This window comes from Henckelia pumila, chromosome 2 (assembly GCF_033568475.1).
Source record: "Henckelia pumila isolate YLH828 chromosome 2, ASM3356847v2, whole genome shotgun sequence".
NCBI lineage: Eukaryota > Viridiplantae > Streptophyta > Magnoliopsida > Lamiales > Gesneriaceae > Henckelia > Henckelia pumila.
The window spans coordinates 39309377-39337286 of record NC_133121.1 but is presented as its reverse complement, the minus strand read 5'-3'; positions in this window follow the sequence as shown (position 1 = coordinate 39337286).

Sequence of the window (27910 nt, the reverse complement as noted above, 5' to 3'; positions counted from 1 at the left end):
GAGCCCAAAATGATCGATTTTCTGCCTTCAATTTAAGGGCCTCGCTCGATCGGTGAACTTCACCCGATCGAGCGGGCACCATTTCCAGAAAACACCAGAAGACATTTTCTGCTGTCAAGCTTGGAACAATGGCATGAATCAACCAACAAAATTCGAGTCTAAACATATTACAAATTCTGAGAACATGCATACATTCATATACCAAGTTTCTATCATCAAATCATGCATGTATTACATCAAATGAATAGCTTAAAAGATATAAAACTACAAGCTATTCAACATAGCATAAACAACTTTAAGTCTTAAGTTCTTGCTATGTTTGATGCTATCACTATACCATTCTTTATCTTATAAACCCGAGTCCACACTTGCTACATCTCTCTCCCGAGCTATCAATGTCATCTCAACAAAGCTCCTGCCCCACCTGTTGCAATGCACACATACAAAACAAAACAACAGCCGGATAAACTCCGGTGAGAAATCATTCTCAGTATAATCGACATATAAATGCGTTAAATAAATTCATATCAACTATAAACATATCAACTCAAGAATAGAGTAAAAATAACGCATATATCAACTCAACTTCAAATCAAGACTCAATTTATATAGCGCGCTTATCTCAAGAATTGATTCTTATCACTTCATTGCCATCAAGATTCGTAACCGATCTTGACATGGATATCCATTTATCGTAGCCATTCCGGCTAGAAAATAAGGTTAACCGCAACCTTGGCATAGAATCAATTCAATATACAATCATATCAAAAGCAATAAAGATCCACTACCTGTGATGGATCGACAATAACATAAGTTCTACCTCAAGAACAAGTACTTAAACAAGTATTTGGTTTGTTCGGGATAACTCAAGAATAGTCGTTCTTGAGTTTCACAGTCCCTGACTCGCGATGTCGTCATTATACCTTTCATTCTCGAGTTGACGATGTTCCACATCTGGATAGGAAGTACAACAACTCCTACAAGAATCTGATCATTCAAACCTCAATCCATCTTCAATCAAATTCACTTCAATCTTGATCACTTCTTCTTCGGTTTCAAGTTGAGATTCTTGAGTCAATAGTCTCCTATTAAACTCTGGAACATAGCATCAAAACATATATATCAAACTTCATTCTATTCAATCATTTCAGAATTGAATCAAAATCATCAATAAAGATTCAATCAACATCATTTCAAACTTCAACTTCTTCTTATTTCGTACAACTTGGAGTCGTGAATCGTTAGCCTTCGAAACTCAACTGAAATCGAGAAATAAAAATGCTATAACATTCATAACATCTAAACAACTATCTCAACTCAGTTATAGGTTATCAAAACGAAGTCAAAACATCAACCGGCGGCATAGCGATTGAAAATCGAGAACCGACTCGGTATCGAATTCATTTCTAATCAACTCAATCATTCGTATCACTTATATCAGCTGAATTCATCATTCAATTCATCATATCAGCAGCTATAATCACATGTTAACAAGTCAAAAACATGCTGAAACCATGACAAGTTCGTTTCTTAATTCATTTCCAATCCGACTGCGATATCGAACGGCATACGAACTCAAAAACACAATATAGTTTCATAATCTGATCTCTGCCATATTTTGTTCTTCAAAACATACCGAGAGAACAAAATAATTACATCAAATCAAAGCCCTTGTCGCAAGGATTCCAGAACATCTTTCGGAATTGAAATCGGACGAGCGGATCAAAAGTTATCGACGTTTGAAAAATCCAATTTCAAAGAAAATAAAGAGGATCTCGGCTCTGCTACAGGATTTCCGACTTCAATATATAACATACACGTATTCAGTCTGACTAATATAACTTAAAGTTGGATATGTATTCAAATAATTTCAATTTAGTCCCTCAAGTCTTCAGTAATTGCAATTCAGTCCTCGGCCTTCGTTTTAATTCAATTCCAATCCAAAATAATTTAAGAATATTAGAATTAAAATTGAAACTCTAAATATTCCCAAATTAAATATACTCGGATTAAAATTAAATAAATTCGAATTAAATCAATAATCCCGGCCTTTTGCACTTTAGCCCTCGAATCTTCGATATTTTCAAATCAACCCCTGGTCGGGTTTCATCTTCAAAATTAATCTTCGTTAATTTTTGAAACATGAAATTTAATCTTAAATTCCATAAATATTCAAATCGAATATTTATTCTATTAATTTAAGAATTCTCGGAATTTAATTCGCAAAATCCGTAAATTCTCAAACTTAATATTTTCGGTTCGGAAATTAAATCTATCATTTTCAGAACTTCTCAAATCAATATTAGCCCTTAATATGAAATTTAATTCTCAAATTCCATAATTAATAATTTAATATTTTCGGGCCTTACAATTCCTCCCCTTTAAGAAATGATTTTGTCCTCGAAATCGTATTCATCCAGAATATCAAATCTAATAGACTGAATGATTATCTGAAGTGATTCTCACTTCAATCATCCACTCTGTATTTCGTATCTCACTTCATCTTTCAATCTCACTTAGATACTGAACTTATTCAGCTGAAAAGAATACATTCGGCCAATACAATCATCAATTCCGTCTGACATGTCATTCAGTGCAATTCAGCTTTGGTGACGACTTGATTCTTTCTCTATATCATTCTATACAGAGTATAGAACATAAATCAAGTCTACACTGTTCTTCAATTCATAGATTCAAGATCAGTATTCAACTTCATATTCTGAATCTGTAAATTAACTCTGCTCTGTTTCACTTCTGAATTGAATGATGTTTCAAGAATACTTTTCTGCTTAACTATTCAGTTTCAGATTGAAAAGTTATATCTATCATTCAATTACTAAATCTGGTTCATCTTCTCTGCTTTCATTCCATACAGATTCATATTCATCATCTTTGTGTTCCTCAAATCAAATCTGATCTGCTGACAACAAATCATGTCTGATCTGATATCATATACTTCAGTAGTATCATTCCAATACAAAGAAATCTGATTTCTTTTCATCATATCATTATCTCAAAATTGATTCATTAAGCTGTTACAGGAATTATAATCATCAAGTGGCAACACATCAAGACAAGTAATACCGAATCAGGTATCAAAGTTCTGAGAATATTCTCAATATCCGGAAAATCAACTCAGATAATCCATCAATCGACAAATGGTATAATACAATCACATATAACCAACTCTCAGAACATCAATCAATCAATCGATGCCACATCTGTCGAATAAATCTAAAGTCTTAATCCTGACAATAGATTTTAATCATTCCTGTAATTCATCATATCTCTTTCTTCTTCACAGATTTGAATCGATAGCTGTTATTCACATCTCATACAGTGTATTCCACAAATCTGATTAGTCTATTCGGATTATCTATTAATCAGAGTTTATGTTGCATTCACAGATTTCAACGTATTCAAAACTGTTGATAATCGGTATCATGTCAGATAAAATTCATTCTCGAAATTCAATGCATCTTCTCTGGTTATTCTTCCAATTCAAGGATATCAAATTGCACCTTTACCTCAAAAAGTACTCAAAGTCTTCGAATCATCTGTATTACAATGTAATAGTAAACCCAATGTTTCAATCTGAGACATTATTTCTTGGCTTACTGTTCGTCTTACAACAAATCTAATCACAATTCAGTGAGTTGATCATACAGACAAATTATCGTATCCAGTAATTTCCATCAATCTGTTCATAACTACCACCTGTTTACTTCACATAAACTGTTTCATCTTGGTAGTTTCACAAAATATTCTTTCAAATCACAATCTCATAACAATTCTGGAGTTTCTAAACTATCACTGAACTCATCTGGTCAACGATTTCCAAATTCATCGGAACCTCTCTGTATGTTTAACTTCGAAAACATACTAATTCTGTTACTTCTATTTGCTTTATCTTCTGATAAAACAATTATTGAATGAATATTGAATTCATTATTGTGCATTTCTTCAAATTCTGATATCTCTTTTCAGAAATATCAGGCACAATCAAATTGAAAGAGTGGGTGCCCGGTGAGCCAACTTGTGGCTAAGGGCTTTTATGACTCTATGTATAAACAATCTTTTGTTTAATATAATTTACACTTTTATAATGGCATTTACTTTATCTTTTATCATATTATTATGTTGTGACATACTATAAGATGTTTAGATGAAGACCTTGAATATACTATAGTGTATGTAAGATGTGGTGGCACATGGGGATGGCTATCATGAAACACATCTTATAGTCACTGTATATTCTAAACAGTTCCTAGTCGATTGAGCCGTCCGTTAATAAGGATAAGGATCGCTCGAGATTGAGACTAGCATTTGCGATGTCGAGTACCACGTTTCATTGGTATGGAACATAGAGATGTTCAAAGCATGCAAATGGATATTCATACGATGAATGATCGAACTACCCTATCCAGACTTTCCAAGTGGTTATCACTTATCGAGTGGATAAAGTCCGCGGTTTTGGTTGTGCACCATTAGTCCTTACTACTTGAAACATCATTGAGACTCTATATGCTAGTACTGTACTTTGACTCGTTTACCGACTCTATTGGGATCATCAGGTGTCGGGATTGGGTACAGTTACGACACATATAGGAGTCGATGCTTTGTTGTCAAGGATTCACCACATACTTGCTAGTGTGGATATCCTATGAAATCTGAGGAGATATTAGTGTGACGAATCTCTGGCCAGAGTACATGATGTGTTTTAAGAAATGGTTTCTTAGTAGCACATGCGATGTCACTATTTGATCTTCAAGATGCATTGCATAGTTATCGAATCTCGAACGACTCTCGATTTACCAATGGTTGTTGATTCGATCGGGATATATGGATGAAGGGACCGTACTGTACGCTAACCAAAATCTATTGGTTCTTGCAGGCACTATCAGTGATACCTAGGGAATCATGGGGCGATGTTGCTAGGCGCTCTTACCATGATTCGATGGGCAAGTCGGAAATTGTTGTTCCGAGTCACAAGGAGTTGTAAGCCCACGGCTAGCTGTATCCCTGAACCATTGAGGGTCACACAAGTAATGAATTTTTAATCCCCGTTGAGATAATTAAATTTAAAGAGTTAAATTTAGTGAATAAAGAAGTGGGACTTTTTATTTCAGAGTAGAAGAGTAAGATTTCCTAAAATGACATAGGGATGGGCATTTTTGGAAATCACTGAATTCGGATTCAGAAAATTTATCTTGACTTTAAAAGATGCAAAAATGGTTTCTGTGCACATTGGTGAAATTGGTTTATCAATCTGAGTCACGATGAATTTTATATTAATTTCTGAACATGCGGGTTTTGCTTGTCAGGCTTGAACTTATGACTAATGGGCCCTAAGCTGTTAGCAGCCCACATTATAAATAAGTTATTGCAGTACAGAAATTACACAACAGAGGTCACAAAATTTTCGAAAACCCTAGCTGTTCTCTCTAGGTGTGGCCGCCCCCTCTCCTCTCTCTGTTCGAAAATTCCAGCCTGTGAATTTCGAATTTGCAGTCTGGTTTAACGGATCAAATTCGTTAATTCTCTTCGTAGAAACTTCTGATAGATTTTCTAGTGCAATCTATCAGAGGGATTCGAATTCTGTTCGTGGACCTGATTGAAGAATTGTTCGTCCATCAGTTTCTGGGATATACAACAAGAGCAGAGTTATCTGTTGGTGTCCATAATCTCGTTTCGAGATTCAAGGTAAAAATTTAATTGTTATTTAATTTTTACACGCACAATTTAATCGTAAAGTTTTGATACCCATGATATGGAATCGTTCCATATAAAATTTTAAAACTTTCGCTGCACCGGGTATCAATTCTGATTGATCTGAACACCGTTTTCCAACAGTGGTATCAGAGACAGGTTGCTCAGATCAAACGATTAAATTAATCGATTGTACAAAAATTTTTGGCCTCGGGTTTTTGAAACAAAACATATTTTTAAAAAATCAAAAATTTTATTTTTCTGACGGGCAAGAAAAAGGGCAGCGCCAGGGCAGCGATCGTCGCTGCCCAATGGGCAGCGGCGGGCTGCCCAGCCCGCGCCCGGTCAGGGCACGGGCTGCCCGGGATTGTCCCGGGCAGCCCGGAAAAATTAAAAATTGATTTTTGAAAATTTTGAATTTTTGAAATTCTAGTGTTTGATCCGATCGAAAAATGTTTTTGATAAGATCACGAGGCATCGGATCGAATTGTTCGAGTCCGAAATTTTTAAAATTGATTTTTGGATAAATTTGAATTTTTGGAAAATTTAAATATTTTATCCGTTAAATTGAATTTTGAAAATTGACTATTTTGGTACAATTGATGATAAGATGTGATCTTATGGATGGATAAGATAAAATATAATTTTATCTTTTTAAATTATGATGCCACAACATGTTTATCCAATTATTTAAATTTTGAATTTAAAATTGGATAATGGGATGATCGATTGCCATAACCAATTTTGTAGGTGTATGTTAGGAATTTACATTTGTCTTATTGTTGTTGGTGTTTATTAATGGGCTTGGTTTATAGCCCAATATGATTGTCATATGTAATAAAAGTGGGCCTGGTTTATGGCCCGTTCCCACCCCTACAAATGTATCCCTTTATTTGTATTAGTAATTTATTGTAAATTCACTAGAAATAGTGGGAGTTTTTGAAGATGGAGGTGGGACCAGCAAGCAATGATAAAGACTGAAGAAATGTAAATTGGAAACACAATGTAATAGGATTGCATTGCATACTTGCATATCACCTAGGATTGGACTTAGACTCGTGATTGGCAACCACGGGTCGATTAGTAATGGAATCGATCATCCTAAAATATAATATATGATATTATCGTTGTATGCATGTTTAGACTAAATTGTATGAATCCCGCAAGCATACAAATTTTAAATGATGAGACAAATTTTCAAAATTAAAATCCCTCATTTTAAATATGATTTAAAATTGATATCAAGATAAATAAATGAAATTTAAATATTGTTTAAATGTTCCTACCTTCCATCAACGATCAATGTATGAGATGCTACCCGCGGATACGGTCCGGCTCATATTATTGGGGGGGCCCGTTCGTCGAAAAGCTGTACATTGGATCGACACATGTTGTAAGTTGGGTGGAACTCCCATGGGATTTGCTCATATTATTGGGGATCCACATGGCGACCGTCTATCACAACTTAATATTGATGGGTCATCTTGACGTGTCACAATAAACGGCGTCATATTATTGGGCCCTTATTGGACATGAGGTAAAAACGTGGAGGTTGCTTTGGAAGCAATTGGGCTCTACCTTTTGAAAATTATGGTTGGCTGATATTATTCGGGACCATAGTTTGTCAATTGGACTCCATGTTCCCACTAAGGAAAACAGTTTTCCGTTTTCACTAGAGGGTAGTGAAATCGTTAAAATAGTGGGAGTGAGATTCATAAAATAAATTTTGCCTATTTTATGTCTTAGTAAATTAATTAAACAATCACTGATTATTGTCTGTTTCTTTTCAGTATTTCATTAAGATGAATTCGCGCAATCCACTATTCTCTATTCTCGAACAAAATAAACTGACTGGCGCAAACTATACGGAATGGTTCCGTAAGTTGAAGATTGTCTTGACCTCGGAGAAGATGTTCTACGTGTTAGAAAAATCTCCTCCGAAGGAAGCACCAGCTGATATAAGTCCGGAAGAGTTGGCCAAACTTGATAAATGGTGGGACCATGAGATCAAGTCCAAATGCTATATGCAAGCTTCGATGTCTGATGAACTCCAGAGGTGATTTGAGGATACCGTGAATGCTGCTGACATTCACGTACAACTCAAGGAACTTTTTGGGGCTCAATCGAGAGCTGAAAGGTTCGCTACTGTGAAAGAGTTAATGACGTGTCGCATGCGTGAAGGGACTTCGGTCCGTGATCATGGGGTACGCGTGATTTGGCTCATTCAGAAGTTGGTAACGCTTGATTTGGTATTGGAGCATGAACTCAATGTGGACTTATTACTTCTCTCTCTTCCTTCATCGTTTGACTGTTTTGTGGTGAATTTCAATATGAACAAGATAGAGGTCTCCCTTGAAGAGATGATCAATATGCTTGTAACTTATGAAGCCACTTTAAAGAAGTATAAACCGGTTCTTTTGGTGGGCTTCTCTTCTTCTGCTAAGAAGGGGCCAAGTACAAAGGGTAAGAAACGTTCTGCCCCATCCAAGAAAACCGGACCCGAGAAGAAGAACAAGACAAAGGCTTCAAACATGGAAAAGTCCAAGGATGTTTGCCATCACTGCAAGAAACCCGGTCATTGGAAACGTAACTGCAAGGAATATCTAGAGCAGTTGCGAACTGCGAAGGGTATGTTTTATATTGAAATAAATGTTTCACTTAATACTACTTCTTGGGTATTGGATACCGGATGTGGATCTCACATTTGCAATGATTTGCAGGTGATGACAAGAAGTCGCAAGCTTAGAATGGGTGAGACCCAGCTGAGGCTCGGAAATGGTTCTAGAGTTGAAGCCAAAGCTGTGGGAGACGTTTATTTAATTTTGCAGAACGATTTTAAGTTACTTTTGAGAGATGTTTTATTTGTTCCAGATTTGATTAAAAACATTATTTCTGTTTCTATGCTTGATAGAGATGGTTTTTCTTGCAATTTTGTGAATGAGATTTGCAATATTTACAAGAATGAATGTTTGATTGGAAATGGACAACTTGAAAACGATCTATATAACTTAAAATTAAAAGACGTTCCAATAAATTATGTTGATAAACCGGTAACAACGAACAAAAGGAAAATCGATAGTCAAAACCCGGCAAACCTTTGGCATGCTAGGCTAGGTCATATTTCCTCAAGGAGGATGAACAAGCTAGTGGGAGAGGGCATGTTTGATATGTCTGATATTAACTCTCTACCTACTTGTGAGTCCTGCCTGAAAGGAAAAATGACTAAATCTCCTTTCAAAGGAAAACCTGAGCGTAGTCAAAATCTATTGGATTTGATTCATACGGATGTTTGCGGACCATTTAGTATTGGTACAAAATTTGGTCACACCTACTTCATTACCTTTACTGATGATTATTATAGGTATGGGTACTTATATTTGATGAAATATAAGTCTGAATCATTTGAAAAGTTCAAAGAATTCAAGGCTGAAGTAGAAAACAAACTAGGTAAGAGGATTAAAGCACTTCGATCAGATCGAAGTGGAGAATACTTGAGTACCGAGTTTTTGAGCTATCTAAAAGAGAATGGGATTCTCTCTCAGTGGACTCCTCCTATGACACCTCAGCTTAATGGTGTTTCGGAGCGTCGCAATCGAACTTTGTTGGACATGGTTCGATCCATGATGAGCTTCACTGATGTTAGAACCTAATGGGGGGGGGGGGGTTTAGGTTCTATTGGCAACTTTAGCAATTTAAAGCGATTATGCAAGTACGCAAGCGGAAGACTTAAGCAATCAAATAATAAGTGCGGTAAATAAATGCGTAATGTAAATAAAGCAGTAAAAGGGATAAGAGATGTTTATGGAAGTTCGACGATAAATCGTCTACGTCTCCCCTTCTTGGTTAAGATTGATTAACCAAGGATCCACTAGCACTTCAACTCTTGGCCTTGATGGCTCCAAGGATAGCCGTACAACTCAACACGATCACCGCGCCGATACAACTCGAACACTTGGCCTTAAGGGCTCCAAGGATAGCCTCAACACAACACTTGGCTTCACACTCAAGTGCTTACAACGATAGCACAACACACTTGGCTTCACACTCAAGTGTTTACAACAATAGCACAACCAACTCACAAACTATTTTTACAAACACTCTCAAATATATCACACAAACACTTTGATAGTGAGAAATTGCTTGCAAAGGAGAGAAGAGATGAGTTGGGATGTCTCCAAATGAACTTGGATGGCCTCTATTTATAGTTGGAAAAGTTTTGAATCTGATTTGAGTGCTTGGAGCGTGTGGTAAGAAGTCAAGGAGTGACAAAAAGTGTTCGGCGCCGCTGCCTACATTTTCCCAGCACTGAGCGGATTTTGTGGAAAAATCATATATTCCAATATATCCGTTGGATTGATCTGAAATTTGAAATGAAGCTTTAAAACATCTGGATCTTCAATCGGAACGGTCGAGATTTGATTCTAACAAGTCAAACATTTCCAGTAATTTTCGGAAGTCACTTCATCAAGTTTTCGAACTTGTTCTGTGCAACAAATTTGAAAAATTCATATATCCATATCCATCCGTTGGATTGATCTGAAATTTGGACAGACATTGTAAAACATCCTGAATTTGAATCGGATTGGTGGAGATGTGATTTAGATGTCTCAAAAAATCCCATTGAATTTCTGAAGTTGAATCCTCATAATTTGCTTCATGTTCTGCAGAAATAAGTACTATCCAATCTTTGTAGAAAAATCATAACTTCATATCTAGCCGTTGGATTGATATGAAATTTTGATATAAGTTTGAAAACATCCTGATATTGATTTTGATCGGTGGAGATTTGATTTGGATGTCTCAAGCACGTCCAGTAAATTTCAGAAGTTTATTCTTCATTCTTCACTACAAGTTCTGAAGAAATAGGTACTGCACAATTTTTGTGGAAAAATCATAACTCCATATCTAGCCGTTGGATTGCTCTCAAATTTGGACAACACATGTAAAACTTCTTCATCACGATTATGACTGGTGGAGATCGGATTTAAATGCCTATAAAATTCCCAGTAATTTTCGGAAGTTGCTGCTCCATACTTTGGCTTCTTCTTCTCTTTTTTTTCATATCTCTTAACAATGTTCCATCCATTCAATGAGCAATAAAAGACTTTATAAATACATGTATAGCTTCAAAATAACTTCCAACAATTTATTTGTCAATAAATTCTAATCTGCAAAATCTCACTTTAAATGGTTAGTAACAATTAACCGAGTTTTGTAATCATCAAAACATAATATTATGAGACTTGTTAATGCATTAAAAACATTAATCTCATAACACGAGATTTGTATGCGTTTAAGGTGTAACAATCTCCCTTTTTTTGATGATCACAAAACTTGGTTAAATAGGAGAAATAAATGTACAATATTAAATAAACAATTTAAATTTGCACAATATAATTGCATGAATAAAACTCCCCCTAAATTAAACAATTAGCTAAGAAGAGAATGTTTATCAAATAACCAATTTTATTCTTCATGCATTTAACCATACTAACTCTCTCCTTTAGTTAAAGTATTTAACCAAACTAATTCTCCCCCTTTTGTGATAATCAAAAAGACTGGAAAAGTATGCAAAAACATGAGAATTGAAATATGATTTCTAAAATGCAACACATAAATTTCACATAAATAACAAAATATGAGCGTGTAATATTGAATAAATACAATTAATTTGTATTATCCAAAATTAAGTTGCTCGAATTTTATATTAAGCTCCCCCTTAATATGTCATTATCTTTAGAATATGTCAACAAGTGATTACAACTCAATCATGCCAAGTTCACCACGCAAACGAATAAAAGTATTTTCATCTAGTGGTTTTGTAAAAATATCAGCAATTTGATTAGTTGTGTCAACATATTGAAGTTCAACTTCATTTCGTTCAACTTCATTTCGTTCGATGTGGTCACGAATAAAATGATGACGAATGTCAATATGTTTGGTGCGCGAATGTTGAATCGGATTCTTTGTAAGACATATGGCGCTAGTGTTGTCACAGAAAATAGGGATTTTTGAAAAAGAGACGCCATAGTCGAGCAATTGATGCTTCATCCAAAGAATTTGCGCACAACAACTACCGGCAGCCATATATTCGGCTTCGGTCGTTGATAACGCAACACAGTTTTTCTTTTTGGAAAACCAAGAAACCAAACAGTTTCCTAAAAAGAAATAGGTTCCACTAGTGCTTTTCCGGTCCACCTTATATCCACCAAAGTCGGCATCACAATATGCTTTTAAATCAAAGAAAGAATTTTTCGAATACCACAAGCCGAGATTTGGAGTATTTGAAAGATATTTGAAAATGCGTTTTAAGGCGAACAAATGTGATTCCTTTGGACATGATTGAAATCGTGCACACAAGCAAACACTAAACATAATGTCTGGTCTACTAGCAGTAACATATAATAAGGAGCCAATCATACTACGAAAGGAAGATTGATCTACAGATTTACCATTTTCATCCTTGTCGAGTCTGATTGCTGTGCTCATCGGTGTGGATGATGATTTTGTGTTCTCCATTCCAAACTTCTTTAGAATCTCCTTGATGTATTTGCTTTGGTTCACAAAGAACCCATCCTTGCACTGTTTGATTTATAATCCGAGAAAATAGTTAAGTTCCCCCATCATACTCATCTCGAAGTGTTCCTGCATCAACTTAGAGAATTCTTGACAAAGAGTTTCATTAGTAGAACCAAAAATTATGTCATCAACATAAATTTGCACAATTAATAAATCATCTTTGTCATGTTTGGTAAACAAAGTAATATCAATCTTTCCTCTTGAAAAATCATTTGAAATAAGGAAAGTTGATAGTTTTTCATACCAAGCTCGAGGAGCTTGTTTCAAACCATACAAAGCTTTGTTTAGTCTATACACATGATCAGGTAATAATGCATCAACAAAGCCATCAGGTTGCTCAATATAAACCTCTTCTTTCAATTCACCATTAAGAAAGGCACTTTTGACATCCATTTGAAATAACTTAAAATTTCTAGAGCAAGCAAAAGCGAGTAGCATGCGAATGGATTCTAGTCTAGCAACAGGGGCATAAGTTTCATCATAATCTATGCCTTCTTCTTGACTATATCCTTTAGCAACAAGCCTAGCTTTATTTTTAGTGATAGTGCCATGCTCATCAAGTTTATTTCTAAACACCCATTTAGTGCCAATGATAGATCTATCATGCGACCTAGGAACAAGAATCCAAACATCATTGCGTTTAAACTCATTCAACTCATCTTGCATCGCAATTATCCATGCATCATCTAACAAAGCATCATCTATGCATTTAGGTTCAACATGCGAAACAAAGGCAAGATGATTACAAATATTATTAAGAGAAGAACGAGTGGCTACCCCTTCGAAGGACTTCCGATGATAAGATCCATTGGGTGATCTTTGTGAAGCGTCCACTCTTTCGGAAGTGGTGTTTCCTCAATGGAAACATCTATATCATTTAGGCTTGAGGAAGCTAACTCTTCTTCGAGTAATTCTACATCATCAATGTTAGTGCGAACAATAGTAGACATAGATTCATCAAAATTAACATGCATAGATTCTTCAACAAGTAAAGTGCGTTTATTAAAAACTCTAAAGGCCTTACTAGAGGTAGAATATCCGAGAAAGATACCTTTGTCGGATTTGGCATCAAATTTGCCAATGTTGTCCTTACCATTGTTATGTATGTAGCATTTGGAACCGAAAGCTCGAAAGTAAGAAATGTTAGGATTTCTCCCTCTCCATAATTCATATGGAGTTTTCTTGAGAATTGGCCTTATTGATACGCGATTGATAATGTAACAGGCAGTGTTCATTGCTTCAGCCCAAAAGTATTTTGGTAGAGAATGCTCACATATCATGGTCCTCGCAATCTCCACAAGTGTCCTATTTTTTCTCTCAACGACCCCGTTTTGTTGAGAAGTCCTAGGACAAGAAAAATTATGACCGATGCCTTTCTCTTCACAAAAGTTTGAAAAACTCTCATTTTGAAATTCAGTTCCGTGGTCACTACGGATCTGCTTTATTGAAAAATTTTTCTCATTCTCAACACGTTTCACAAAAGTTTTAAAATAATCAAAGACATCATTTTTGTGGGCTAAAAACAATGTCCACGTGAATCGTGAGAAATCATCCACAATGACAAATGCATAAAGCTTCCCTCCTAGGCTAGCGTTCCTCGAGGGACCACATAGATCTAGGTGAAGAAGTTCAAGGGGCATAGAAGTTGATATAAAATTTTTGCTTTTAAAAGATTCCCTTGTATGTTTGCCAAGTTGACATGCATCACAAATAGAATCTAATTTTAAATTGAGTTTTGGCATACCAACAACTAAATCAAGTTTAAAAAGTTTTTCTATGGTACTAGGACCAACATGACCTAGTCATCTATGCCAAAGAATGTTGTCATCAACATTCAAGGATACAAGGCTTTTAATATTTGATAAAGATAAATTGTTTAAAGAAACCTTGTAAACATTTTCACTTCTATATCCTTTGAAATTTATGGATTTGTCACTAATAAATGATACAGTGCAGTGTTGGGGAGTGAATTTGACTTCATAACCTCTATCGCACAATTGACTTATGCTTAGTAGATTATGCTTAAGTCCTTTCACTAGGAGTACATCATCAATTAGGCAAGAATTAGATATACCTATTGAGCCGATGCCTTCAATGACTCCTTTGCTGTTGTCTCCAAAGGTGACTGTTCCCTTCTCCTTAGGTTTGGCTGATTGGAGTAGATCCTTGTTCCCCGTCATATGTCTAGAACATCCACTGTCTAGATACCATATGCTAGGGAGAACAGTTTTCCTAGTTCCCTGAAAAGAATTGTTTTGGTACCCTTTAGTTCTTTTGGGTCCACAATGTTAGAAAAGAGAGATATAAAATAGACTTCTAAGAGTTCAGTCTCTCATAGCAACATCATCGCCACTTTCTAAGAGTGCTCCCAGTAGTAGGTAGGGCATATGGCCACTTTAAAAACCTATTTCCTTGGACAGAGCAACGTTCAACAGGGAGACCAGCCGCGAGTCAAGGCATTTTTAAGCCGGTCTATATTGAACTCCCTTAGATTGTGATCTCATAATGCCGACTAATGAGTTGTTAAGTACTCTTAGGCCTCCATTTCATATAGCTCTTTTGAACATATTGATATTTCAATGATCTGCATTTATGTCTAACATGACCAGATTTGCAACAATAAGAACAAGTAGGGGGTGATCTCATCTTAGCCTTAGCTATTAGACTAGCAAAGTCTATAGACTTCTTACCATAGCCTATTCCTCCCTTATCAAAGCTACATTTCTGCATGCTAAGTAGGTTGTTCAATTTATTGCTACTCACATTGAATTTATCGAATGATTTTTCTTGGTGATCTAGGTCATCCTTAAGTCTAAGGTTATCATGCTCCTTAGTTTCTAATTCCTTTTTAAGATTTCTATTCTCTTTTCTAAGAACCTTAGTCATATCAAACATATCTTTATAAGCATGTAAGAGTTCATCGTAAGTAGGTACCTCGTCATCGTCGTCAGAGACGATGTCATCACTCTTAGCCATGAAGCAGAGGTTTGCTTCCTCGTCGTCGTCGTCGCTATCACTCCAGGTAGCTAGTATGACTTTCTTCTTTCCTTTGTCCACTTTCTTCTTGAGTGGGCATTCATTGGCGTAGTGACCTTGTTGTTGACAGTTGTAGCAGGTCACTTCTCTCTCAGGTTTCTTGTCTTTCTTGAATTTGTTTCCTCGCATGAATTTCTTGAATTTTCTTGCGAGGAGAGCCATGTCATCATCGTCATCTTCTTCGACTTGTGTAGTCAAAGCTATCCCTTTGTGCTTGACATCTTCTTTCTTTGATTCTTTTCTCGTGGACACTTCTAACTCATGGGTTTTTAGGGTCCCATGTAGTTGATCAAGATCATAGGCGGCAGTGTCCCCTTTGTTGGATTCGATGATGGCGGTTCTCTTTGCATCCCATTCTTTTGGTAGGGCACGAAGAGCTCTCTTCCAAACTTGCTTGGTAGGATATTGTTCTCCCAATTGTGCTAACTCATTTATGATTTGAGTAAGCCTTCGAAACATGGTGTCAACATCTTCATTGGATTCCATCTCAAATGTTTCGTATTTGAGTTGGAGTAAGTCGATCTTTGTCTCTTTCACTTGGTTGGTGCCTTCGTGACATATCTCTAGCTTGTCCCATATCTCTTTAGCGGATGAGCACATCGATATCCGGTTGTACTCGTTCATATCTAAGGAACAATGCAAGATATTCATAGCTTTAGCATTTTGCGAAATTAATTTCATGTCCTCTTTTGAAAAGTCATCCATTCCCTTAGGAATTTCAACCCCATCAACTATTTTCATAGGTGTATAGGGACCTTTCACTGTCACTTTCCATAGGTCATAGTCTACGGATTGGATATATAGGGACATACGATTTTTCCAATACCCGTAGTTTATGCCATTAAAAAGAGGAGGACGATTAGTAGATTGCCCTTGAGCATAATCACTCGCTAGGTTTGCCATAAAAAGGATTTGAAAAGTATTTTCAAATGGCTCTGATACCACTTGTTAGAACCTAATGGGGGGGGGGGGGGGTTTAGGTTCTATTGGCAACTTTAGCAATTTAAAGCGATTATGCAAGTACGCAAACGGAAGACTTAAGCAATCAAATAATAAGTGCGGTAAATAAATGCGTAATGTAAATAAAGCAGTAAAAGGGATAAGAGATGTTTATGGAAGTTCGACGATAAATCGTCTACGTCTCCCATTCTTGGTTAAGATTGATTAACCAAGGATCCACTAGCACTTCAAATCTTGGCCTTGATGGCTCCAAGGATAGCCGTACAACTCAACACGATCACCGCGCCGATACAACTCGAACACTTGGCCTTAAGGGCTCCAAGGATAGCCTCAACACAACACTTGGCTTCACACTCAAGTGCTTACAACGATAGCACAACACACTTGTCTTCACACTCAAGTGTTTACAACAATAGCACAACCAACTCACAAACTATTTTTACAAACACTCTCAAATATATCACACAAACACTTTGATAGTGAGAAATTGCTTGCAAAGGAGAGAAGAGATGAGTTGGGATGTCTCCAAATGAACTTGGATGGCCTCTATTTATAGTTGGCAAAGTTTTGAATCTGATTTGAGTGCTTGGAGCGTGTGGTAAGAAGTCAAGGAGTGACAAAGAGTGTTCGGCGCCGCTGCCTACATTTTCCCAGCACTGAGCGGATTTTGTGGAAAAATCATATCTTCCAATCTAACCGTTGGATTGATCTGAAATTTGAAATGAAGCTTTAAAACATCTGGATCTTCAATCTGAACGGTCGAGATATGATTCTAACAGTCAAACATTTTCAGTAATTTTCGGAAGTCACTTCATCAAGTTTTCGAACTTGTTCTGTGCAACAAATTTGAAAAATTCATATATCCATATCCATCCGTTGGATTGATCTGAAATTTCGACAGACGTTGTAAAACATCCTGAATTTGAATCTGATTGGTGGAGATGTGATTTGGATGTCTCAAACAATCCCAGTGAATTTCTGAAGTTGAATCCTCATAATTTGCTTCATGTTCTGCAGAAATAAGTACTGTGCAATCTTTGTAGAAAAATCATATCTTTATATCTAGCCGTTGGATTGATATGAAATTTTGATATAAGTTTGAAAACATCCTGATATTGATTTTGATCGGTGGAGATTTGATTTGGATGTCTCAAGCACATCCAGTAAATTTCAGAAGTGGATTCTTCATTCTTCACTACAAGTTCTGAAGAAATAGGTACTGCACAATTTTTGTGGAAAAATCATAACTCCATATCTAGCCGTTGGATTGCTCTCAAATTTGGACAACAAATGTAAAACTGCTTCATCACGATTATGACTGGTGGAGATCGGATTTAAATTCCTAGAAAATTCCCAGTAATTTTCGTAAGTTGCTGCTCCATACTTTGGCTTCTTCTTCTCTTTTTTTTCATATCTCTTAACAATGTTCCATCCATTCAATGAGCAATAAAAGACTTTATAAATACATGTATAGCTTCAAAATAACTTCCAACAATTTATTTGTCAATAAATTCTAATCTGCAAAATCTCACTTTAAATGGTTAGTAACAATTAATCGAGTTTTGTAATCATCAAAACATAATATTATGAGACTTGTTAATGCATTAAAAACATTAATCTCATAACACGAGATTTGTATGCGTTTAAGGCGTAACAACTGAGCTCCCACCTTCGTTTTGGGGCTATGCTCTTGAAACGGCGGTATTGTTGTTGAACAACGTTCACACTAAAGCAGTGAACAAAACACCATACGAGTTATGGAATGACAAAGCTCCTAAGTATTCGTACTTGAGGATTTGGAGATGTCCTGCTTACGTGAAGCAGACAGTGGGAGATAAGTTGGATAGTCGATCCACCTTATGTTATTTTGTAGGGTATCCGAAGAATTCAATCGGATATTATTTCTATCATCCTACTGAAACAAAAGTGTTTGTTTCAAGGAATGCCACCTTCTTGGAGAAGGAGTTCTTATTGGATAAGAAAGGCGAGATGATGGAACTCGAAGAAATTTGAGAAGAACCCGAAATACAAATAATGATCCCATACCTCAAGAATCTTCAGAGGACACGCCTATACCTAGAAGATCCGAGAGGACTTCTAGACCTCCTATTTGATATGGTCTTCTTCTTGAAGGGGATCAAGATGAACCCGACGTTGGATGTGATCCAAGAAACTTCAAGGAAGCAATTTCTGATGCAGATTCAAATTTATGGCTTGAAGCTATGCAGTCGGAAATAGATTCGATGCATACAAACCAAGTTTGGTCTTTAGTAGATCCTCCCGATGGAATTGTTCCAATAGGGTGTAAATGGATCTACAAGAGAAAGCTTGAGCCTGATGGTAAGGTATTGACCTACAAGGCACGATTGGTGGCGAAAGGTTATACTCAAAGACAAGGAGTTGACTATAATGAAACCTTTTCACCAGTTGCAATGTTCAAGTCCATAAGAATTCTTATTGCCATAGCTGCTTGGTATGACTATGAGATATGGCAAATGGATGTGAAGACTGCATTTCTTAATGGAAACATTAAGGAAGAGATCTATATGACGCAGCCTAAGGGATACACATCCATGGAAAGCGAGCATAAGGTATGCAAGCTTCAGAGATCAATCTATGGTCTCAAACAAGCATCAAGAAGTTGGAACCAGAAATTTGATGAAACAATAAAGGATTTTGATTTCATTAAGAACCCGGAGGAACCATGCGTGTACAAGAAAGTAATTAAGGATGTTGTGACATTCTTAGTACTTTATGTTGATGACATCCTACTCATTGGGAATGATGTAGGGATGTTGCAGTCAACAAAGATATGGTTATCAGGTAGATTCTCGATGAAGGATTTAGGTGAGGCATCCTATATTCTAGGAATTCAGATCTATAGAGATAGATCTAAAAGAATGATAGGATTCACTCAATCAACTTACATCGAAACCATATTGAAAAGGTTTTCAATGGATGGGTCCAAAAGAGGACATCTACCTATATGTCATGGAGTTTCTCTATCCAAGTCCATGTGTCCCAAGACTGATGAAGAGATAGAGAAAATGACACATGTACCATATGCGTCAGCCATAGGGAGTATCATGTATGGGATGATATCCACCAGACCGGATGTGGCATTTGCTCTGAGTGTCACGAGCAGATATCAAGCCAATCCCGGCCAAATGCATTGGAAAGCCGTGAAGGATATTCTTAAGTACTTGAGAAGAACTAAGAATGTATTCATGGTTTATGGAGGAAGAGAACTGAAATTGGAAGGCTATACCGACTCTAGCTTCCAAAGTGACGTGGATGACTCGAAGTCAACCTCTGGATTTGTGTTCATACTCAATGGCGGTGCTGTCTCTTGGAAGAGTTCCAAGCAGGACACCACAGCGGATTCCACCACTGAGGCAGAATACATTGCGGCATCAGCTGCTGCTAAAGAGGCCGTTTGGATGAGGAATTTCGTCCAAGAGTTGGGCGTTATTCCTGAAGCTGTTGGTCCAGTCCCGGTGTACTGTGACAACACGGGTGCCTTTGCTCAGGCAAAGAAACCAAGGTCTCATCAAAGATCCAAACACGTACTGAGGAAATACCACATCATCCGGGAGATCGTGGAAAGAGGAGACATCACTGTCGAGAGAGTGGCCTCTGCAGACAATATCGCTGATCCACTTACTAAGCCCTTGCCAGGACCATTATTTGACAAACATCGCGAAGCAATGGGATCTACGTAGTATGACTAGTTGGCTTTAGGGCAAGTGGGAGATTGAAAGAGTGGGTGCTCGGTGAGCCAACTTGTGGCTAAGAGCTTTTATGACTCTATGTATAAACAATCTTTTGTTTAATATAATTTACACTTTTATAATGGCATTTACTTTATCTTTTATCATATTATTATGTTGTGACATACTATAAGATGTTTAGATGAAGACCTTGAATATACTATAGTGTATGTAAGATGTGGTGGCACATGGGGATGGCTATCATGAAACACATCTTATAGTCACTGTATATTCTAAACAGTTCCTAGTCGATTGAGCCGTCCGTTAATAAGGATAAGGATCGCTCGAGATTGAGACTAGCATTTGCGATGCCGAGTACCACGTTTCATTGGTATGAAACATAGAGATGTTCAAAGCATGCAAATGGATATTCATACGATGAATGATCGAACTACCCTATCCGGACTTTCCAAATGGTTATCACTTATCGAGTGGATAAAGTCCGCGGTTTTGGTTGTGCACCATTAGTCCTTACTACTTGAAACATCATTGAGACTCTATATGCTAGTACTGTACTTTGACTCGTTTACCGACTCTATTGGGGTCATCAGGTGTCGGGATTGGGTACAGTTACGACACATATAGGAGTCGATGCTTTGTTGTCAAGGATTCACCACATACTTGCTAGTGTGGATATCCTATGCAATCTGAGGAGATATTAGTGTGACGAATCTCTGGCCAGAGTACATGATGTGTTTTAAGAAATGGTTTCTTAGTAGCACATGCGATGTCACTATTTGATCTTCAAGATGCATTGCATAGTTATCGAATCTCGAACGACTCTCGATTTACCAATGGTTGTTGATTCGATCGGGATATATGGATGAAGGGACCGTACTGTACGCTAACCAAAATCTATTGGTTCTTGCAGGCACTATCAGTGATACCTAGGGAATCATGGGGCGATGTTGCTAGGCACTCTTACCATGATTCGATGGGCAAGTCGGAAATTGTTGTTCCGAGTCACAAGGAGTTGTGAGCCCACGGCTAGCTGTATCCCTGAACCATTGAGGGTCACACAAGTAATGAATTTTTAATCCCCGTTGAGATAATTAAATTTAAAGAGTTAAATTTAGTGAATAAAGAAGTGGGACTTCTTATTTCAGAGTAGAAGATTAAGATTTCCTAAAATGACATAGGGATGAGCATTTTTGGAAATCACTGAATTCGGATTCAGAAAATTTATCTTGACTTTAAAAGATGCAGAAATGGTTTCTGTGCACATTGGTGAAATTGGTTTATCAATCTGAGTCACGATGAATTTTATATTAATTTCTGAACATACGGGCTTTGCTTGTAAGGCTTGAACTTATGACTAATGGGCCCTAAGCTGTTAGCAGCCCACATTATAAATAAGTTATTGCAGTACAGAAATTACACAACAGAGGTCACAAAATTTTCGAAAACCCTAGCTGTTCTCTCTAGGTATGGCCGCCCCCTCTCCTCTCTCTGTTCGAAAATTCCAGCCTGTGAATTTCGAATTTGCAGTCTGGTTTAACGGATCAAATTCGTTAATTCTCTTCGTAGAAACTTCTGATAGATTTTCTAGTGCAATCTATCAGAGGGATTCGAATTCTGTTCGTGGACCTGATTGAAGAATTGTTCGTCCATCAGTTTCTGGGATATACAACAAGAGCAGAGTTATCTGTTGGTGTCCATAATCTCGTTTCGAGATTCAAGGTAAAAATTTAATTGTTATTTAATTTTTACACGCACAATTTAATCGTAAAGTTTTGATAACCATGATATGGAATCGTTCCATATAAAATTTTAAAACTTCCGCTACACCGGATATCAATTCTGATTGATCTGAACACCGTTTTCCAACACAAATAATCAATCATAATAGAATTCATTCATTCTGATCTGAGGCTTCCATTCTTATCTCTATATGGCATTCTTTACTGAATTCTCATCGCTTCAGTTTACTTTCTGTGTTTCTTTCATCTTCTTAACAGTTCTGGATGACTTTCAATCAAAAATCATTCTAATTGGTCATATATTCATCTGAATTCCAAACCAGAATACACAAAAATCTGAAATCAATTGATCGAATGCCTGTTTCATTCTTCGTTTCTATTTCTCAATTGAATTCTAATAACTTGATCTCCTCTCAATGTGCTTTAATCCTTCCAAATCAATTCTCACTTAATTTGGATTACAGAAATTCGGACTGTTTTTGTATCTATCTCGATACTTCAAGCACATAAATTCAAAAGATCAATCAATCACGCATTCATCTCTTCTGTTCGTTCTATTTCCCAAATCTCAATTGGAAATTCTATCAGTTACGAGTCCAAAAATATTATAATATACTGAATGTATACATCAACCAATCAGTAACTTTTGAAATTCATAAGCAGAAAAACTCACTTAATTCAAGGTCATCCACAGAACAATAATATGAATGACAATATGCTAAGTGAAAACAACTCACTAGCATCTCAACTCAAGACGAGTAGATCAAATCAGACTCTATAAAAAAATAAGAGTCAATCAAAATCGATTGAGGTCGGTACCAAAACCTCGAAATTAATATCAAGAATTTCAAAAATCATGATTTTATGATGTAATAACTTCAGTAAAATCAAATAAAAGACTTATCTGTAATTGATTTTTATATCATTATCTACTCGAGAAACCTCAAACGCATTAGTCAATTCACAAACTCCTCAATTCTCTGATAAATTCCAGTTCACAACTTAAACTCAAGTCCAGAATCTTACTGAAATATATCTCTGCAATCTCTACTCATCGGCATATCTTTCCATTCTGGTTTAGATCATGAACATATCTAGTGCATTGAATATATTTATTTCGGCATACTTCTGTAATCAAACATCATATATCAACCCGAAATCACGGAATCTTAATTCGAGACTCTATATCATCATATTCAATTGCATATTATGTTCTTACTGATCTAATTTAATCGCTTCTTATCATCAATTCTTCTACTAATCTGTATTCGATTATTGCATCATCATCTATCATGCAACATAAACAGATATTTCAATACGAACAAAATCATCTTCAGTTTCAGTTCATCGAAGCAATAGTTCCATTCTTCCGTTCAATTCACACAATCTCTTTTCTGATACAGAGGTGATCATATAATAAGCTTCCAGCTATTATGAATCTATTGCACCAATAATAGATAGATCAAAACAAAATAAATCTGTTACCTGAAATTTCATTCTCAGGTGCAATTTCATTTTGATTCTCTGTATACTTCTGGAATAGAAATTGTAGTTAAATATGTGTTTCTCTCACACACTATAGCATCTTTACAATTTCAGTCCTTTTGCTTCATCATTCAGCTTCAGTTCTATTAAACAAAACTATGTCTTTCATAAAATACTTCAGTCGTCAGCATTTATTCAGACCTATTTTTCGAATTCAAGTCATAACTAAACAACTCAATCTTGAGCTTCTGATTATTTACAATTCAAAGAATTATAATAGGATTGAATCTAACAAGACATTCTTCAATACTCAAAATATTCAGCTTCTAAAAGGTATATTTGTCTTTCTGATCATTTCTATCTGTTGTGGCAAAAAAACTATAAACAAAAATCATGTTCTAAGCACTTACCAACAAATTAATATACCTCTGTTCTTTCATCATTTCTTCATCAAAATTCATCAGCTGATTGCTAGGTTTCGAAGTTGGTAGACAGTCAATCTAATACATCATTCATCAGTATCTTTCAGGTATCTGAACGATTGATCAAGTTCTTCAGAACAACTTCTACCTGCAATACATCTATTCATTCGCTGATATTCTGTTCTGTTCAATCAGAGATATTTTATTCAACTGAGCAATAATACAGTTTTATTCAATCTGACCATACCATTCTGTTCAGTCTGGCCATACAACTCTATCAGTCTGGGGTGCTTACGTCACCCAAAGAACACTGTTCTCTTCGATTCTGGGTGCTTACATCACCCGGGAAAATTCTTAGAATAACATCGATAAGAATTTAAAAATTGACAAATCAGTAAATTACTCAATTCAATTTCAAAAGTAGATCAAGAACACATGCAATTTATTAAATCATCGAATCAAATATTGCATAATCATGCAATACTATAAATGCATGTGACTCACTCTACCCCGCTCAGCTTCTATCTCAGTCTAGAACCTACGCTCTGATACCACATGTTGTGGGGACCTCGGGTTGCTAATCTCATTTTAGGGCAGCTAATGAATAATTAAACAATTAATCAAACAATTAAAGAATAATAAATCAAGAGCAAAATTTTTTTTTTTTTAAAATTTCAGAGCCTCGCTCGATCGGGCAAAGTCAGCCGATCGAGCGAGCAATTAAATCATGCTCTCGGGTCTGCAAATTTTTGGTCTCGCTCGATCGGTCAAAACCTACCGATCGAGCGAGCCCAAAATGCTCGATTTTCTGCCTTCAATTTAAGGGCCTCGCTCGATCGGTGAACTTCACCCGATCGAGCGGGCACCATTTCCAGAAAACACCAGAAGACATTTTCTGCTGTCAAGCTTGGAACAATGGCATGAATCAACCAACAAAATTCGAGTCTAAACATATTACAAATTCTGTGAACATGCATACATTCATATACCAAGTTCCTATCATCAAATCATGCATGTATTACATCAAATGAATAGCTTAAAAGATATAAAACTACAAGCTATTCAACATAGCATAAACAACTTTAAGTCTTAAGTTCTTGCTATGTTTGATGCTATCACTATACCATTCTTTATCTTATAAACACGAGTCCACACTTGCTACATCTCTCTCCCGAGCTATCAATGTCGTCTCAACAAAGCTCCTGCCCCACCTGTTGCAATGCACACATACAAAACAAAGCAACAGCCGGATAAACTTCGGTGAGAAATCATTCTCAGTATAATCGACATATAAATGCGTTAAATAAATTCATATCAACTCTAAACATATCAACTCAAGAATAGAGTAAAAATAACGCATATATCGACTCAACTTCAAATCAAGACCAATTTATATAGCGCGCTTATCTCAAGAATTGATTCTTATCACTTCATTGCCATCAAGATTCGTAACCGATCTTGACATGGATATCCATCTATCGTAGCCATTCCGACTAGAAAATAAGGTTAACCGCAACCTTGACATAGAATAAATTCAATATACAATCATATCAAAAGCAATAAAGATCCACTACCTGCGATGGATCGACAATAACATAAGTTCTACCTCAAGAACAAGTACTTAAACAAGTATTTGGTTTGTTCGGGATAACTCAAGAATAGTCGTTCTTGAGTTTCACAGTCTCTGACTCGCGATGTTGTCATTATACATTTCATTCTCGAGTTGACGATGTTCCACATCTGGATAGGAAGTACAACAACTCCTAAAAGAATCTGATCATTCAAACCTCAATCCATCTTCAATCAAATTCACTTCAATCTTGATCACTTCTTCTTCGGTTTCAAGTTGAGGTTCTTGAGTCAATAGTCTCCTATTAAACTCTGGAACATAGCATCAAAACATACATATCAAACTTCATTCTATTCAATTATTTCAGAATTGAATCAAAATCATCAATAAAGATTCAATCAACATCATTTCAAACTTCAACTTATTCTTATTCGGTACAACTTGGAGTCGTGAATCGTTAGCCTTCGAAACTCAACTGAAATCGAGAAATAAAAATGCTATAACATTCATAACATCTAAACAACTATCTCAACTCAGTTATAGGCTATCAAAACGAAGTGAAAACATCAACCGACGGCGTAGCGATTGAAAATCGGGAACCGACTCGGTATCGAATTCATTTCTAATCAACTCAATCATTCGTATCACTTATATCAGCTGAATTCATCATTCAATTCATCATATCAGCAGCTATAATCACATGTTAACAAGTCAAAAACATGCTGAAACCATGACAAGTTCGTTTCTTAATTTATTTCCAATCCGACTGCGATATCGAACGACATACGAACTCAAAAACACAACATAGTTTCATAATCTGATCTCTGCCATATTTTGTTCTTCAAAACATACCGAGAGAACAAAATACTTACATCAAATCGAAGCCCTTGTTGCAAGGATTCCAGAACATCTTTCGGAATTGAAATCGGACGAGCGGATCAAAAGTTATCGACGTTTGAAAAATCCAATTTTAAAGAAAATAAAGAGGATCTCGGCTCTGCTTCAGGATTTCCAATTTCCCTCAAGTCTTCAGTAATTGCAATTCAGTCCTCGGCCTTCGTTTTAATTCAATTCCAATCCAAAATAATTTAAGAATATTAGAATTAAAATCGAAACTCTAAATATTCCCAAATTAAATATACTCGGATTAAAATTAAATAAATTCGGATTAAATCAATAATCCCGGCCTTTTGCACTTTAGCCCTCGAATCTTCGATATTTTCAAATCAACCCCTGGTCGGGTTTCATCTTCAAAATTAATCTTCGTTAATTCCCGAAACATGGAATTTAATCTTAAATTCCATAAATATTCAAATCGAATATTTATTCTATTAATTTAAGAATTCTCGAAATTTAATTCGCAAAATCCGTAAATTCTCAAACTAAATATTTTCGGTTCGAAAATTTAATCTATCATTTCCATAACTTCTCAAATCAATATTAGCCCTTAATATGAAATTTAATTCTCAAATTCCATAATTAATAATTTAATATTTTCGGGCCTTACAATACCTCCCCTCTAAGAAATGATTTCGTCCTCGAAATCGTATTCATCCAGAATATCAAATCTAATAGACTGAATGATTATCTGAAGTGATTCTCACTTCAATCATCCACTCTGTATTTCGTATCTCACTTCATCTTTCAATCTCACTTAGATACTGAACTTATTCAGCTGAAAAGAATACATTCGGCCAATACAATCATCAATTCCGTCTGACATGTCATTCAGTGCAATTCAGCTTTGGTGACGACTTGATTCTTTCTCTATATCATTCTATACAGAGTATAGAACATAAATCAAGTCTACACTGTTCTTCAATTCATAGATTCAAGATCAGTATTCAACTTCATATTCTGAATCTGTAAATTAACTCTGCTCTGTTTCACTTCTGAATTGAATGATGTTTCAAGAATACTTTTCTGCTTAACTATTCAGTTTCAGATTGAAAAGTTATATCTATCATTCAATTACTAAATCTGGTTCATCTTCTCTGCTTTCATTCCATACAGATTCATATTCATCATCTTTGTGTTCCTCAAATCAAATCTGATCTGCTGACAACAAATCATGTCTGATCTGATATCATATACTTCAGTAGTATCATTCCAATACAAAGAAATCTGATTTCTTTTCATCATATCATTATCTCAAAATAGATTCATTAAGCTGTTACAGGAATTATAATCATCAAGTGGCAACACATCAAGACAAGTAATACCGAATCAGGTATCAAAGTTCTGAGAATATTCTCAATATCCGGAAAATCAACTCAGATAATCCATCAATCGACAAATGGTATAATACAATCACATATAACCAACTCTCAGAACATCAATCAATCAATCGATGCCACATCTGTCGAATAAATCTAAAGTCTTAATCCTGACAATAGATTTTAATCATTCCTGTAATTCATCATATCTCTTTCTTCTTCACAGATTTGAATGGATAGCTGTTATTCACATCTCATACAGTGTATTCCACAAATCTGATTAGTCTATTCGGATTATCTATTAATCAGAGTTTATGTTGCATTCACAGATTTCAACGTATTCAAAACTGTTGATAATCGGTATCATGTCAGATAAAATTCATTCTCGAAATTCAATGCATCTTCTCTGGTTATTCTTCCAATTCAAGGATATCAAATTGCACCTTTACCTCAAAAAGTACTC